General features: G+C 34.6%; 1 long non-coding RNA gene across 2 annotated transcripts in view; it reads left to right on the top strand.

Moving 5' to 3' along the window:
• Positions 1-18,787, top strand: part of LOC119079774 — a 49,626-nt gene that overhangs the window by 18,510 nt on the left and 12,329 nt on the right. For both annotated transcript variants that reach the window (XR_005088224.1, XR_005088223.1), the window contains 2 exons: positions 7,408-7,464; positions 17,383-17,467. This is a non-coding gene — a long non-coding RNA (uncharacterized LOC119079774). The remainder of the gene's footprint in view (positions 1-7,407; positions 7,465-17,382; positions 17,468-18,787) is intronic.

Below are 18,787 nucleotides of genomic sequence, written 5' to 3'. Positions count from 1 at the left end.
GCGAGAGCTACTCAATTTTGAGGAGCAGCGTATCATCGCGCATCTAATAAAATAGCGTGGCGGCCGCACCCTTCATTTCAGTCGTGATAATTCCTGTCGCCAAGAGCATCTTAAATGCGTGCCAAATGTAAACTCTTGGCACCGAATGTAAACCCTTGGCACTAAATGTAAATGCTCTACATGTAAATGCTCCTCTCTACATTGTTCTTAATTGTCAAAATTAATTTTAAGAAAAATTGGCGGCATTTCTGCGGTAATTGGTTGATCACTGGGTTTTTCAAATAAATTTCTGGTAAGCTCGTTAAGTCTATTCGCACTTCCGAGTCTTTTCGCAGTCAATATTATACACATTCTAGCGTTCATATGTAGGATATAATAGTGAAACCGAATTTGGAAAATAAATATTCAAATGTTGACTCTTGATTATTGTGTGTTGAAAAAAATATGATAAAATAAATGCCGATTCAAAAACGTATATTTCGTATACTTATAATTCCCGATAATACTTTCTCACGCATTCTACACTCGTAACAAATATTTGATTTTACAACACACAGGTACTATGTGATTATTATAATGAATTAACCCTTTTTTCGGGGTCCCGATCAAACACACATTGAATATTTTTTCTCTCGCATAATATAGAGTAGAGACTCGGTATACGCATTCAACTTTATAAGCGTATACGAATATATTCAGATGCATAATGTCCTTTTACCTTTTGGGAAACCAAAATAGAAAAAAACTACCGTGCGCGGTAGAAAAAAAATCTAAGAATAATTTACTTCCTGCATTAATATTTGCATTTGAATTAGAAAAAAAAATTCTCCATAATAATTGATGATTTATGATAAGGGACGAGTGAAGGAAGAGAATTACGTTGCATATATTTATTTATCGGGTGAATGGAAATCCATGGTAAACACTTTTTTTAAACGTAACACGATGTGTATGAATGATATGGTTGTTATACACATAGAATTATATTTTCTGGTGATATCGATATTTAAGCCCGCATTATTATAATATGATAATGAGATAAAGATACACACATTTACATATTGGCTTCAAATATTTAGGATTTGTTAATGGTAAATTTTCGCACTGGTTAACATTCTGTGTGTATAGGATTTCAGAGGCATCTTAAAATTATGATTAAATTTAAATTTGATCAAAGTAAAAAAAAAACGACAACCGTGAAGGCTACGCAAGGCTCGCACGAATCCGTATTAAAGTTCATCTAGAGATATGCAGCATTTTCCTAGAAATTGCACACATCCAATAGAGAGCAAGGAATATTTTTGAGAATGTTAACATTTTCAAGAATTTTAATTTTCAACATTTTTTAGAAAACTTAAGAAACTTTAGAAAGAATATTTTCTGTAAACTTGTTTTGAAACACACATTTTGTGCACACCTAAATGTTAAACACATTAGCCCAGTACTTTGTCCGGGTCTGAATTTCAGACTCTGAAAAATAAGACACCGAAAGATTTATAGGATTTAAAACTTTTTTTGGAATGAAATGCAAATTCATGCAAATATGTTAAAATTCCCAAAAGCAAGATGGCTCGGAATTTCAGAGAATTTCAAGCTGCTCGTTTTTAATATTGATTCAATTATGTAACAATTTTTTTTATGTCCGATGAAGCTATCGACAAATTGTGTGCGTATGAGCCATTGGTTTTCTGAACTTATAAATCGCGGTGTAAGTTGAGGCCATGCCGCTCGAAGATGCATATTGTAGGCTCACCCAAAGAATTAGCGATTCTCAGACCTAAAGAGTTTATTGTAGTACTAACGATTTCCATAGAGATGGAATATGATGGTATAGGATAGCATGTATGTTGGAAACATATTTTAACACAGCGAAATCTTTGAAATCTTTGAATACTATCTATTTCTATACTCGAATTCACCTGAAACTTGGGTTTCGTGTGTTTTTGCAGTGGCAGAGGTTGCATAGTAGCGACCAGAACCGATTTCTAATAATAACTTTGGTTAGATAAAGTTCCAAAAAATAGACTTGCTCTCCCACCTTCGTTAAAAAAAAACCAAAGACGACGCCTCTGTTTGTAGTTGATTTTATTTTTTGTGCTGCTAAGCATAAATGTGTATATATACACATTTATGCTTAGCACATATATGTGTCATAGAAGATTGATTCAATTAATACATTCCAAAACTGAATAGTGCAAATGTTCAGTGATTCATAGTAAGTATAATATAAAGAAGTGATTCATATATGGAACGCCTACACATACGAAATTATTTTATGTTTATTAGTTTTAGGCTGGGTATAATAATAATTTTAAAGTGCATAATGAAACACAATCCCATTCATTGTGTTGCAATTTAATTGTAAATTTTTTATTATTATCATCCACTCATTTTCTTGTTGTACCAGAAAACGTATAGGCAAAGAGTGTTATTAAACACACAAACGCATACAGACATGTCACAGTGTAATCACTTCATCAAAATGTTTTTTTTTTCTTTTTTCTTCTTCTAAAAACAAAACAATAGAGCAGCACACCGACTATAGTACAACAACAGAAAATACGAGAAAATATTGTGCTACAAGTAATTTGATAGTTATCTTATCATCTTGTTATACCACTTGAATTTTCGTATATATGTGACATTAACAAGAAACGATTATTTAGTTTTATCTTATCTGATTACACCCATGTTTAATAATAAATTTTTTGTTTTGCTTTCTGATAAGATAGCGTATACGCAGGACATTGAGGAACCACACGCGCTATCTAATTTGATTATTGTGTGTAGTGAGAAGTAAAGAGGGAAATAGAGAGGAAAAAGAAAGAGAACGAGAAAGAGAGAGAACAATATATAGAAATAGATAGAGAAAGGGAGAGAGAGAAAGTGAGAAAGAGATAGAGAGAAAGAAGTGAGAAAGAGATAGAGAGAGAACAGTGAGAAAGAGATAGAGAAAAAAAATGAGAAAGAGATAGAAAAAAGAAAAAATAAAGAAAAAGAGAGAGAGCAAAAAAGAGAGGAAGAAAGAGAGAAAGAAAGAGAGAAAGAAAGAGAGAAAGAGAGAAAGAAAGAGAGAAAGAAAGAGAGAAAGAAAGAGAGAGAAAGAAATATAGAGAAAGAACAAGAGAAATAAAGAAAGAACAAGAGAAATATAGAGAAAGAAATCGAGAGAAATAGAGAGAAAGGAAGCAAAAAAGAGAAACTGGTAATTGACCATTTTAAACACGGTAAACCTGAAATGCTGTTCAATAACACAATCATCTATAAATCTCGTTTATTTTGTTATGACATCCATGTAAGTTTTTGTAACATCATTGCGGGCGGGTGGCCCAGCAGTTAATTACTATCCACCAAAATGACGTAGGTTCGATTCTACATTTGATTTTTCTGTCGAGAGTGGATGAACACTGAACGAGACTCGTGTGACGTAACCAAAATACGATAAGTTTGTGTACATAATGTCCGGCCTACAATTAGGGAGAGAGTATCTACATACTTTGAGGCGACAGTGAAGTCTCAACATTAACAAAACTAAAATAAGATAAGGGAACCGATCTTTCTGAAAAACGGGGATAGATTTAGCAGTGATCCCGTTTTTGTCGATAAGAGGTTGTCATCTTTGTTGAAAATGGAAAAGTTTGGCATTTCGACGTCCGCGGTTTTTCTGGAATTTTAGACCCCCCTCTTCCCTTTTCCACTAAACAAATGTACAGCGGTCACACTTTGGCGGTAGTGCGGACGTCCTTTATGGATAGCCCCTTACGACTTACCCGCAATTGTTCGAGAAAGACTTCATGTTAATTTGTCTAAAATTCTAATTTTAACATTATTCTACTTAACACGAAAAAAAAACTCTACAGCGTAGTACATTGCGCCAAAATGTCATCGTACATGTTCTGTAAATTATGTTAAGTGCATATCATCGTTTAATTAGCATGAACACCTGTTCACTTGATGTCATCGATCTATTTTTCCCATTTGACTGACAAATTTTCTTGCTGAAATCACCAAAATTTTAATTGAAAATACCAACGATAATCTAGAATATCGCAAAACAATTTGCTTTGAAGTTAAATCAACTAAAATGAACGTTGAGCAATGTAGATTCTGTTTACGATATATCAAACCGAAATAGAAGCTACATAAGGCGATGGATTTTCTGGATTTAATAACCTAGCCACTATTATTATTATTATTATTATTTCGTATGGTATTATGAAACAGCTGATTATCACATCGCAAACATCAAAATAAAAAGTTCAAGAAAAGTTAACAAAAAAAAAAGAAATGAAAAGAGAAATTTCAACAAAGCAACAAAAAAATCGACAATCGTCACACTCGAACATCCAATTGATTGAGCCATTGAATAGCGTCAGGCGACAGTTCGTATAATTCGACTAGGCCACCAGTAAAATTTTTTGCTGGGCAGAAGTCGACGATATGATTGGTGATTCGTACTTTTGAGCTGCAGTCTCAGTTCGGTGATGTGATCGCATTCCACTTGTAAAGCAAATGTCGGCGCAACGGCCGTGTCCAGTTCTTTTCTGTCGGGTCATAATTTTCGTCTATACACTATAATTTGCTTTCAGGATGGGCACATTAGATTTTTTTGCATGGAGGAGCTTGCAAAAATTAGTAACGAGCTAATCTTTTCGGGATTCGGTGGTCCTCAGGGACCTATACAATATCCCAAAAGTCCCACTCGATCACACTTGAGCATTTTGAGAAAAGTGATAAAAGCCGAAAAAATGTAACCTCAATTTTTTCGGTTTTTTTCGGTGCAAGCATTTTTTGGTTGTGTTTCGAAATTTTTTGTTTCAAATTTATTTTTACCTCATTCTAGATACTCCAAATTATCCAAAACCACTTAAACACAAGAAAAAAAATCCCGCCAGAAATGACTCTTCAAAGTCAAAATTTCATGAAAAAATCGACCTCCGCGAAAATATTTTTTGACTTTAAACCGTCATATCGAAAGTCCGTATGACCAAATTTTTGCGGAAAGTGGCTTCAAAACATCTTTGGACTATTCTGAACAATTTATAAGCAGCATGTCATAACTTTTTTCACAAACAAAAATTTTTGTCGCATGTCGAAAATTTGCTTGCACACCGAAAAATGGCCGACTAGAAGAAAATTTCATACAAAATTTTCGGATGTTTTGTTCTACAATATTGCTGAAAATGAACTGAAATTGGCTATAAATGAGATTTTATTGGTTTATACCCAAGAATTATTTATTTTAATTGGTTTTTGTGGAAAAGAAGTCTCTACATTTTCCTAAATTGCAAGCTCAAAAGCTAATGTACCCATACAAACGTGTTAAATTTGTTAAACTACCCTTAACATGTTTGCTGGTGCATTTGTCCAATGAAAGTAGATAAGTAGGTATGGCCAGTCCATACAAGTCGGAGCACATACGGATTTGGATGGCGCCACAAGGGATGGGAGGCGTTCAAAATTATCGATAATATCAATCGAAAGAAATTATCGATAATCGATTAATCATATCGTTATCGATAATTTAATAATTATCGATAATTATCAAAATATCGAAATTCGATAATTATCAAAATATCGATATTTTGATATTTATCCGAAAATTCATGATGATATACCGATATATCGGAATATATCGATAAATATCGGATTTTTAGACCGAAATATCGATATATCGAATTATTGATATCTTGATAATTATCAAAACATCAATTGACAATTATCGATAATCATTATCATTATCGCCCATGCCTAGGCGCCACCTCAAACGAACTCATTTCTAGTGGAAATTTGCACTAGAAATGAGTTCGTTTGAGGTGGCGTCTTGCAAATTTGTATGTGCTCCCGCTAGAACAAATTTGAACGTTTGGCCATACCTATCCATTTACTTTCATTGCATTTGTCAGAGAAATGGTTTCCGTTCTATTTAGCAACCTCCATTGGTATATAGAACAGGGTTCTGAGGAAACAAAGTATATTCCACCACATTCAATCAATTCTATAGAAATAGTTAGTGCCACACCAAACGAACTGTGACGCTGCACTCAAATTCAACCGAAAGTTGGTTCCGTATTTTTTGTGATCCGCTGAAGATTTGCATTACCTTCAGTATAAAGACTTTGTATAGGACAAATCATCATCATTATTCTGTAAGGTATATACAGCGCCACCTGTTATGATTTTACGGTTTAAAATGTCTCTTAGTCTTACAACTGCGTCTTTAGTGTTCATCTTCACGTTACCTGCTCAAAGTAAGTGTGAGTATGGTCAGCATACAAATGGACCAGAAAGCATACACGAGGCAAAGTGTAATTTATTTAGCGGAAAACATGTATCGATGTCTTTGGTATGATGACTCTACTATAACAACAACAACAACGAAAAAAAAAAACATAAACAAAATTTATTGGTATTTTTAAACGTCTTGTATGATCGTTAAAAAATACCTGACACACCCAACCGATTCAACAAGTTTTTTTCTTTTCTTCTCTTCATTCTTTCCTTTCTGAAGTATTTGTTTTCAACATTGACACCTTTGACAAAAACTTAATTGGTAAGCAAATAAAGTATTTGAATTTCATTGGTTTTCGTGAAACCAGTTGTTGTTGTTCACCGTTTCATGTAGATTTGACCGAATACCTTGAAGGCAATATCAAACTACAGTTTTCTATAGAAAATTGTTCCAGTTAGAATAGTTTAGCACAGTTGAGGCTGCGAACAACAATTGTGTTATAACGAACTAAAACATTCTCTAGAGCTTAAAGAGTCCGCTGTGTGGTTTTCTGTTCAAACAACTTTTGTTTCAGCTGCTGCGTAAGTCACAAGTTTCAATCCCTGGCTGCACAGAGATCGGCGAGGCGTTCATTAATATATTTAATGTTATACAATTTTCTCGAGGATCTTGTAACCAAAGTCTAAGTTCGTCGTAAGACTTCATTTAATTTCGATGACCTCCCCATGTCATTAAGCACAGCTGTCTCTAATTGATGGTCCACTTACCAATTTTATTATTTGTCAAATATTTCTTTTGTTTTCGTGTTAATCGAAATTTTGTATTTGGAAAAGAGAATTCAATCATTCATCCAACAGATAATTCAAATTCATACATATTTTCTCACGTGAAATCTACCCTAATTAGGTGTAAATCGAAAATGCAAAGAAGAAGAAAATATAAAAAATCGCAAAGAGATTTGTATTCGAACGTAAAGTGTTTATTTTAATATAGTGGCATGATCAAACAGATGTATATTTTCGAGGAGAAAAATACGAAAAAAGTTATACACGGAGAGCCTATGCGCACTTTTATGTCCCCTATCAGTGGACTTTGCGATACACTAATATTTCGACGAATTAAATGTCAATTTGAACCATTTTTACTAAATCAATTTTTCTATTTATTTTTTACAGACCTGCTGATGATATTCTGTCAAGGTTCGAGTATACGAAAAACGCTCCTAAATCAAGGTACACAAAATTTAATTTCTCGGTTTATTTAACATAATTAAACGCACTTCATAAATGGGTGTGAATCTTATCCGAGTACATCTGTCTGGTAGAAATTTCGTCCTAATTTAAAATTTCATTCTACTTCGTGGTACATATGAAACCTAATCTTGTCTATTGTCCCGTGACTAACGAAACTTCAAACTTCCTATAGATGAAATTTTGAAAAGCATCCTATAAATGTCGAGCAGTTTCAAAAGGAAATTGTGTTCGTCACTGGATAGGTTATGTAATTGACCACATTGCTCGCAACGAGCGTAAATAAGCATAGGGCGTGTAAAGAAGGGGTGTGAGGCTGAAGAAGCATCGGGCTTATAAAGAGGTAGTCCGAGTCTGAATAAGCATGGGTCGTATAGAAAAGAGACTGAAAACCACATCGGCTCTCAACCTAAAACGTTTCTCTAACCACTGGCTAAGCCATTTCCTCCATAAATATCATATATTCCCATAGTATCTTGTATAACATCCGCACATAATATTAATGTGTCTTGATGAAATTTTTCGTTTTCTTTTAAATTTTTTTATTTGCTTGCATGGCTATGTTACGTCTTGTTTGTGTCTAACAACACCTCGAAAAATATTTAGTGAATATGTAAATTATGATACGTAAAAAAAGAAGAAGAAGAATGGGAAACCTAAAATTTGCTTATGGCAATTCTGTATTATATTCAAAGGTAAAATGTATTCATTTACTTCGGTTTATAATATCTTCTTCGTCTGTTCATTTTGTGTTTTTTTTTATTATTATTATTTTTTATTGTTGGGTTTTTCAAAAGCTAACACTCTCTTGGTACGAACTCAAAAGGTGTGTCTACTTGGTTCGTTTTGATTATTATCTTGATTTTACTTGATGTATTATAAGGTGTAGAGATATAATACTTTATCACATTTAAGTGGTCATAGACTAACTACAACATTGTATGATGATTTCGTGTATTGTTTAGTTAGTAGATATAACGGTATATTATGTCAAACAAATTGTAGCTAGATCTGTGTTCTGATGAAGTTTCTATATCCACGCCCATTAACAACTTGAGTTGTACGACTAGACTGGCGGAAGTAATGGCTGAGACCAAGTTGTCCGAAATCCGTGCCAGCCAAGCCGACTAATGTTAGGGCTACGACATCTCTTAATTGTTCAACAATACATCAGACAACAATGTATACCACTCCTCTTCATGTTTTATTGCGAATCTGCGAAAAAAATTCTGACGATCTTACAGATTTAGACCATTTCGTAAGATATGTGTACGAAAGTACCGTATAATATGAAGGAATTAGTGCGATGATAACAGATGGCGCTCGCAACAACATCTGTTGACGTATTTCTAGAACAAGGATTTTTAGAGATTGTTTCTAAAGTCTGAAGGCTTCCAAAAACGTGGGCTCACATATTAAAAGTCAATTTGAGATCGTGAGTATACGTTCTTCAAACTTTTCAAGACAATAATCCGCCTTACAGTGACTTTATTTATAACAAAAGTTCTGAACATCAAATTGTCTCAAATTAATAGAGTGAACACATAAAATATCACGAATATTCGAATCTGTCCTATAGATTATACTTCTGCTATTTATCAAAAATTTCTCAAAAACTCTCACAAATCCTCAAACTTTCTCAAAATCTCTAAGAGTTCAATTTCTTAATCTGCACAACTTCTATGTGACATCGTATAAGAAACAAAAATCAAAACCCGGCATAAAAACAACTGGCGCACGGGTCTACTCCTAGCTCTTCCTCTTTGTTGCTTTTAATTAACAAAACAACGAATTTTAGTGGACGAAGACATATTTTTGAAGATAAATTAATGAATCGTTAAATAATTTATCAAAAAAACACGTTGTATATGTGAGAATATAAAGTTTAAAAAAAAACGTTTTGTTTGTCATTTTACAATGTCAGAGGAATGTTGAATACACAAATGAAAATACAGCAAAAAACACGAACAAAATGTGTTTTCAAATTAAAAAAACCCGCGGACATCATAAAAATAAAACCTGAAAGTTAATAACATTTTTTTCGTTTTTATATAATGCAATTTATGCAACGAAAATTCGTTTAAAATAATCATTGGAATTTAATTAGCATTTAGAAACTGATAAACATTGTAATTATGTGTTCGATGCCCAAGGGTTACCAAAATTTTAAAAGTCAGTTAGAGTGACGCTTTACAGATGTTGTATAAGAGCTTGGTTTTTGAGTAGTGTTTTTTTACAGAAAATGTGGAAAATAATGACCTTTGCATTATATAAAAATGAGATCCTTAATATCAATTAGAGGATCTATTCAGCTCCGTAGGATCTTTTCCTTATAATCGATTCAGTTCCTTACCATCTATAGTCAGGGTATAGCCGGGACCTTAGGGTCAGCTTCATTTAATCGATTCAGTTCAAGATCACTAGTATTAGTGACTTAAGTCTTTTTAACTCTGTATTTTGTCTGTGTTTTTTGCCACAATGTGCCCATCTTTCTTTAAGTAAAGAAGCGTAGACTTAACCAGTGAGTCACCTAAAGGTGTGTCTGTGACAAAATATGTGGTCTGCAACGTGCATGCCTAAAGCTTGTTTTAAAATATCTTCCTATAGGTTTTCAATTCTCTTTTTGTTTAGATTTTCACAGAGTGTAGACATTACATTTGATGCTCAACCCGTCATCTTAATTATATTTCCTAAAAACATTATCAACAAAAAATGAAGAAGAAAAATCCGACGAAAAGTTCATTGCTTGCGATGATATCAACGAAAACGTTTTAAAATTACATCGAGTTCTCACATTACATGTAAACTCGAAACCCTTTCATTATAATTTTACCACTGAGAATTATACCAGACCTAAAATAAAAGAACCAGCAAGAAGAAAAAAAAAACACACACACCACACACCACTACCATCCATTCATTTTCATATTATAATGAAATAGCTGCCAAAACTACAGGATTCGCTTTCCTGATTAATTTCCAAAATAAACCATCTGCACACTCAGCAGTCACTAAAATTTGTTTTGAATAACAAATAAAAAACAAAACAAAAAAAAACCAACAACAAAAAATGATAATCCAAAAGCTATCGAAAGGCAACTGGTGAAGAAAAAAGAAAGAAATTTTCTTGCCCATCGATAACGATATGGTAACGAAACTAATCTTAATAATGCAAGTTAGGCATACAAACAATTCAATGTTGAATGCATGTTTTATATTATGAATCAATTTTGCAATGGTTTTATAATACCTTTTCGAAAATTAAGACAATAATAATATGCATTTAGGTTCGCATTATGGTGGAGAGAGGTTTTATCGATAAAAATCATCTTTCGGTTGTATGATGGTTTTTTTCTGTGAAGGCTTGTACGAAGTGACGGGTATACCACTTTACCATAAAAATTGTCGTAAAATACCATCGATTTTAGGCAATTGCCGAAGACAATTAAAAGTTACTATAACAGAAAATCGTTGTTGCCGAAAACTATAACATTCAGAAAATTAAAAAACGAGTCGAAAATTTTGAACGACATTCAACAGGGCTGGTACAAAAATCAAAAATGTCCTAAGCAGCGGCAATGAAAATTGTTCTAAGTTATCTTCTTCTTCTTCTTTTTCAGCCTGTTTCTATCCACTGCTGGATGTAGGCCTCTCCAACTTCTTTCCATTTCGTACGATCCATTGCCATTTGCTGCCAGTTTGTACCTGCAATATTCTTAATTCCGTTTGTCCATCTCTCTGGTGGTCTACCTATAGCTCGTCTTTTATATGGTCGCCAGTTCATGATCTTTTTGGTCCAACGTTCGTCTGTCCTTCTTGCAATATGTCCCGCCCAGCTCCATTTCAGAGATGCTATTCTTTCCATGACATCAACGACCCTGGTTTGTTGTCGAATCCATTGATTCGTCATTCTGTCTCTGAGTGTTATTCCAAGCATACTCCGTTCCATGGCTCTTTGTGTCACTCTCAATTTTTCTTCGGATGCTTTCGTTAAAGTTAACGTTTCCGCTCCATAAGTGAGCACTGGAAGGACACAAGTGTCGAAAACTTTGCGTTTCAGACTATTATTCATTTTGCTTTTGAAAATTAGTCTGAGTTTTCCGAACGCTGCCCATGCAAGACCAATCCTACGTCTTATTTCTGCAGTTTGGTTGTCCAGACCTAACTTCAGCTTATGTCCTAGATATACGTAGCTGTCGACTCGTTCAATGACAGTGTCACCAATTTTGATTTCTCTATCGTCCCCGATGTTGGTCATGACTTTTGTTTTCGATAAGTTCATCTTGAGGCCAACTTTGTTTGCCTCTTCACTTAACTGTTGTAGCATAAGCTGAGCCTGACCTAGATTCGCTGCTATCGGTACAATGTCATCAGCGAAGCGGAGATTGCTCAGGTACTCTCCATTTATCTTTATTCCCATTTTACTCCAGTTTAACTTCCTAAAAACACTCTGCAGAATCGCCGTGAATAATTTCGGTGAAATGGTGTCACCCTGCCTTACACCTCGGCCAATTCTGAATTTCTCCGTGCTCTTATGAAGTTATACACCCCTGTAATATTTTTATAGAGTCTGTGACTCAATTCGTTAGGTTTCGCATAAGATGGCCGACAATCAGTCTTTTTATGCCCACATTAAAACATCAGAACTTCAGAATTTTACATTGTTTTATCGCCAGTTAATCACGATTAAATTCTTAGAGGTAAATTTTTAGAAATAAAGAAATTATAACAGATGGTGCTCCTTCCGCCGCATTGGAAGCAACGTCATCTATTATGATTTCTTTGCTTACAGAATGTTTATGATGCTAATGAGTGGATCCGGTGCGGTGTTAGTTATTGGTCACTGCAACCAGAGCCCTTTATAATAGATTCGAACCTCCGATTTGTTCTCTTTCAAGCACATACCACCGCAAATTACAATATCCGCAACACAGCTGACAATTCAAAGTGAACACAGGCACTCAATTTGTAGTGTGGAGTTATTAAGAGTGGCGCTGTGAACAGAGAAATGATAACAGATAACTTTTCATACAACGGGTGAAATGTCAAATTGGTGAAAAATTTTCGGATCGGTCAGTTTGACATGGACAAAAAAAGAAATACACTTTGTTTGGCTTGAATCCGTCGAGTCGAAAATTAATTATTTTTTATTATTTCATACATGATGACATAACCACATTTTTTTGACAGCCGGTGACTGTGTTCACTTTTGACAAAAATTCTTCTAGTTTCAATATTTGAAGGCGTGGTACTGGATTCACATTAAGCATGTGGACCTCGTGCAGTCCTTCTGCATTAGCTGGCAGTTTTACTATAGTTGTAACAAAAAACAATCTGAACCAGTCACTTAACAGTACTGGTCCCGGCTCAATGTGACATTAGACATTATTATCAGATTTTCTATTATACATTCTGACTTCTGGCTCGTGTGGGTCCTCCTGTAGTCGTCTGGTTTTCTGTACATTGTTGTTGCTTCAAAATATGCTTGATTGGTAATAAAATATATGTGGAATACAGATTGTATGTTAGCCCATTAACCACTTCAGTAGAAAACTGGAGGCAATAAAAGTTTTTTTTCTCGATATATTTAATCCTTCTTCGCTTTACGTTTTTTTTTATGAATTTATGATAAACAATAATGTGTTATTTATAATACTACAGTTGGTCCGGCCGTATTCTAGCTACTTTTACTCTGAATGTAAGTTAGAAAATAATTGAGATATACGAAGAAGTAGACTTATAATCACCACAGTGCAAATGGAGTGGTACCGCGTTCACTTTTGATTGTCCATTGTATTGTGGTAAATGACAATCAAACACCGAAGCTGACTTTATGATTTTGTTTTAACCTCAGTAGCCTCATCGTATCTTTTATCACGACTGACAATTTTCGGCTGATTATCGGCGGCTCTTATGTCTTTTTCTCAGTTTTTTTCTCGATAGAATAGAGCAGAATATTGTATATTAACAAACGATAAGTAAATTTGTGTGCTTAACTTCTAGACTTTCGAATTTAATGTGCCAGTCGTTTTATAACAGAAAAACACACACTCTTCAGTTATATTATGTGAGTGGATATAACTTACACATTTGCTCTATTCGGTATGATATGAAATATACTCGTTTCAAAAGTGCTACGGGTCTATTTACATAAAACCGAATAAAAAAAAAAAAGAAACGTATACGTGTACGTGTACATAAAGTGAAGAATTTACTATAAAACTGTTTGTATATTGAATGAAGGTTTTTTTTAACTCAACTCAAGAAAACTCAAGATTCAGGCCGAAAACACTTAAAAAAAGTTTTCTATTTAAAGTTAAGGTTTTTTATAAACTTTGTCGCAGAGAAATATCTTTTATGGAAATATTTGACTGAAAGTGGCTGATTTAAATAGCTTTCAACGCAGCAATTTAGTTGTCTATGTCAGCTATTTCGATTGCAGTTACGTTTTCAACTTTAAAAAAGCTGAAAGTCAGCAGGTCAGTAAAATAAATTATGTTATTCTTTTGAGGACTGATCGGACTGAGAATCGCGGACAAGGCTCTCTCACGGCTGGATACTTTATTGCAATAGTTGGGGCTATTTTTGGAGGTTCGGTCATTCAGGTTACACCTTAGAAATTCATATTATCAATGATTTGAGACCCGTATGGCAACAATGAATTGCGGACGTCCTTTGTGAATGTCACTGTCACCTGACCTGAACCATGTCATTCTCTCAATTTTTCCAAATCTAAATACATTTTTGACACATTGGTCACATATAAACCAAATGTGTTATTAGATGACACGCATTCTGGTCCGGTCAGCCGCCGCATATCATTTCTCTGGTGTTTTCAATTGATTTAATTGATGGAATAACAAGTAACAGTGACTTAGTCACTATACCGAGCACTATACAGTGTTAACGGATAGATGTTTCGGCTTATATAGAAGTTCATGCTTCGAAACTTCGAATTAAATTTCATTCATAAATTTTTAACTTTGACCCTGAGCGAGACAATTAAATTTAATTGGTCTTCGCTCTCCGCTAACACTGTATCGAATTGATAGAGATGAGGAAAGAGAAGTATAGAGAAACGTACTTAAAAGGGTAGGAAAGGAGGAAATGACAGGTAGAGATACACAAAAGGGCTGACAGATTCTGTACCCCTCACTTGACTCGACAACCTTTAATACAACCATGTCAGTTGAAATCCATTTTCCGCTATCATTTTATCATCCGTCAATTCACAGTTTTCCCATTCAGCGGTGGCGATGAAAAACACTCTTAGGGAAAACCATAATACTTTTGGAAACTGGTTTACCCCTGTCATAATCGAGAGTATCGAATTACACTAACAACCCCTTCAAATTATGAAGGCAACCTAATATTACACACAAATTAAATTCAACTTCTACTTAACTCCAAACTGTAATCCGATACATAGTCTAGATATAGATATTTATATCCGTCCAATCATTATCAAAAACGCTTTTTCTATTACCTCATCAAAATGTTCATTTTTATTTCTCGTCTAACATTTTTTTTTTCTTTTTCCTTACGCTATTTAAGCAAAGAACTAACGAAGCCAAAAAACACATTTTATGTATTACACATCTACCACTAGCCTCAAACATATCAAATTATTTGTCTCGCGTGAGGTATAGCTATTATACTGCTTCAAGAACTTATGCGAGAACACGATAAAAAAATGTCGAAAATAACTCCTCATGCAACGTTAAAATGACTCTTCTTCCGTAGGTGTAACGTAGACTTTTAAGACGAACAGCAATAATAAAACATAAGAAGGGGCCTGTAGGAATAGTGTAAGCAATATAGCTAGTTGTCCATAAGAGTCGTGTATCTTGATCTTGAAACTGCACTGCAACATGGCGCCTTTAAAACTCTCTATTTAAACTTGTCTCTCCCACTCTAGCTATATACCTCAGTGCAGATATTCAAAAACGGCATGCCTCAAAACACATCCAATATTGAGAAATTGTGGTGCTTTCCCATCTGTCCGCGCTTTTTCAATACCTACATGGCCTACATGGCTGGTCACACTATGCCAGACCCCCTCCCCCCTTTAGTGCGGACGACTCCTAAGTAAAAATGGTCGAATGTCAGTAAAGTTTGCAAAAACAAACAGGCACCTACTGCGCTCACTTGAATGGACATGCTTTCAAACTTCGTTTTTACAATTCTCATTACCTGGTTAACACCATGGGGTCTAACTCACGATTCGGTCAACCGTTTTCCATAAACTTTTTCTTCGCCGATTTATATTGTAAATGCCATTCATTTGACGTATCATTCGATACAGTAGTAAATGCCTAAAAATATCTTCGAAAAACTCTAATGCGCGTATGGGGTCCCAGCTTGAAAGGGGTCGACCCAAAATTGCCTATCTTCGAACCAATTGTGATATTGACGAAAAAACAAAAAATCAACTTAAAAGCCTCCAAACGACCTCCGCTATCAACATATTTTAACAGGCGGAAACGAATTTGTTCCACAGTTTCTTATGCTCTATCCATCGCCGAAAGTTTTGGTTGTCCTCCTATATAACTCGGCGGTTTGCTCATGGTAAATTTTCAAAATCTGAAAAATCACTTATCAGCGGACGCCAGAGTTTCTTTGGCAAACGAATAAAACTTTCTGGAGGCGATAGAGCGTGAAAAACTGTGGAACAAATCCGTTATTAGAGGAGAAAAAATTTTGATATCGGAAATCGTTTTAGTAAATGCGTTTAAAAATGCAGACCTCCGTCTCTTGCAATAGTGTTGTATGACCAGTTAACTGACATCAAATTTTCAACAGTTTGAGGCAATAGAGGAAGGATCAATCTAATGCCTGAAACTGCAATTATTTCTTGAAACTAAAGTTTTGAGTCTTAAATCTTGTTCCTCATCAGATCGTTATTGTCGGAAATTACCCATAACAGATTTCCCCTTACTCAGCGAATCGAACTCAACGTGTTACGATGCGATGGCGTAAACATATAAGAGCACAGTCTTCGCACAGTACTTCGTATGGGTCTGAAAATTGTTGGACTTTTTGAAAGCAGATCTTGTGACTTGTTACATTGTATACAATATTTTAGTGGTGATGATAATGCGAACTATGAAGTATCGCAACATTGTTGCAAAATTGTGCAATGTGCATGCTATTTGAACATTCGGTTTTTTCACCATTACCTTATAAAGTTTCAAAAATGCACTTCGAAATCAATCAAACATAAGTAATTTGACCATTTACTTCCACATACTACCACATACTTCCATGTGAATGCACATTTTTGATATCAAATTTCAGTTTTATTTTAAAAAAACAGTGTAGACAAGCTATTCGTATCGAAACAAGTCGAAATATTCCTTATATGAATAGCGTAAACAGCAATATTTTTGTACATCCTTGTGCAAATAGCATCGACCTCGACCATATTAGCATATTCAAGACGAATCATATGCTGAAAACAAACGAGACATTAAAAACGTGTTTTGGTCCTAGTTTTCATTGACAAATGCAGCAATCGTAATTTTCGATAGAGAAATTTCTAATTTTATTTGACAGTTGCGACTATTTTGTCATGAAAACAAGGACCAAAACATGTTTTGAATGCCTCGTTTGTTTTCAGCAATAGCCCTACAATACAAGGCTGTGCGCTTAATGGATAATGCAAGTTGGTGGAGCTGGTTGTAGTATATTTTGAGTCTAAAGTGAATAATTATAATTATAGATATTTACATGATATCTTAGATTTGCTGGGTGCCATTCATTATGCATAGCACTACATACTTCAAACAATTGATAAAAAGTCATTAAACTCACTTATTCATCGTGTTTAACTAATAATATACTCAGCCTAGCCTACATACAAAAAATTGTAATTTCTAATTAATTTTTTTTTTGTTTCAGACTCTGTGCCATTATGTCAACGATCAAGTACGCACACAATCAAGTACGTGCACACACACACTTACAAAACGTTCATTAAATGAAGGTAAACAAATGTTCTTTTCCCGTTGTGTTAAAGTCGTTAAACGTACTCAATAAATTAATGAACAGAAAACACGTCATTACTGGCTTCAATAATTGAAATAAATTAATCCTTTCTAACTCATTACATTAACCTATCCCATTTGGAATGTAGTGTTATTAATTGGAGCATGATGTACACACACACGATTCTAAATAGATTCATTATAACCATTTCAAACATTAAAATAATTAAAAACACTATATATTAATTGCTCAGCCTATCGTATGAAAGAATAGTAGATTGTGTTCGAAGTTAGTGGCACATGACACCTCACATATGACATTTGCGATGTTTTGCGGAAAACTTTTACAAATAAGTAGGTTGAGACGACAATAGTGAAAAGCTTTTCCGTTGAATCTGTCATATTTTTCGAGAAATTTCACGTCTTATATCATTGTATCTATATTTGAAATGGTCCGACGAAACTGTTCTTTAATATCATGGGGGAAGGGATTTATGGATACTTCAATCGTATGTAAGCCCTGAAACTTTCAATAAGCCACTTTTTTTTCCTGGTATTGTAACATCACGAGTGAACCTTGCAGCCCAGATGCACTTGAAGAGCTTTGTGAATCTTTGTGTGAATAAAGAACTTTTCACAAATTTTCGTGAATATCCGAAGGGTTATTTGGTTCCGCTCAAGAAAAGAATACTAAGTTTGCTGATTCTGGTGGTATGTTGATATTGAATGACGTATTACATCTGCATGTATCACAAACGTCCGATTATTATTATTATTTCGTATGGTTTGATACATGAGCATAAACATAAATCACATTTAAGAAGTCCACCAGCAAATTTTCTCGTGTCGCAATCATTCACTGTGTCATCTTCACAATCAGAGTTTGGTGAGCTGTTCATATTCCATTTATAGAGAGTATCGGCACAGCGACCATGACTGGTACGAAAGCGATTGACTTGGGCCCAAACTTTCCGGTCTTTGTCCATCCCGTTGAGTTTAATTGTCGGATCGTCTATGTAATTTACTCTTACAAGTTTCTCAAGTCTCCCTATAGTTGAAGTTAACTCTGCGAAAATGATACACGTTAACACTCTCTGGAGATATTCGTGTTACGTAATTTCTAAACTTTATTCCATGGGTGACTCTTCATAATGCTATTTTTTCTGCTCATGGTCTAGAGATGTGCGGGCCACCCGAAAATATTGGGCCGCCCGAGTTTTGATCCGTCTCGGGCCGGCGCCAGATGGGCTTTCAAAAAAGAAATTTCCGGAAATCTGGATCGGGATTAGAACAAAAAGTTTCGGGCCATCCGAAATATG

This window comes from Bradysia coprophila, unplaced genomic scaffold, assembly GCF_014529535.1.
Source record: "Bradysia coprophila strain Holo2 unplaced genomic scaffold, BU_Bcop_v1 contig_333, whole genome shotgun sequence".
Taxonomy (NCBI): Eukaryota; Metazoa; Arthropoda; class Insecta; order Diptera; family Sciaridae; genus Bradysia; species Bradysia coprophila.
This window is presented reverse-complemented; position numbering and strand designations above follow the sequence as displayed.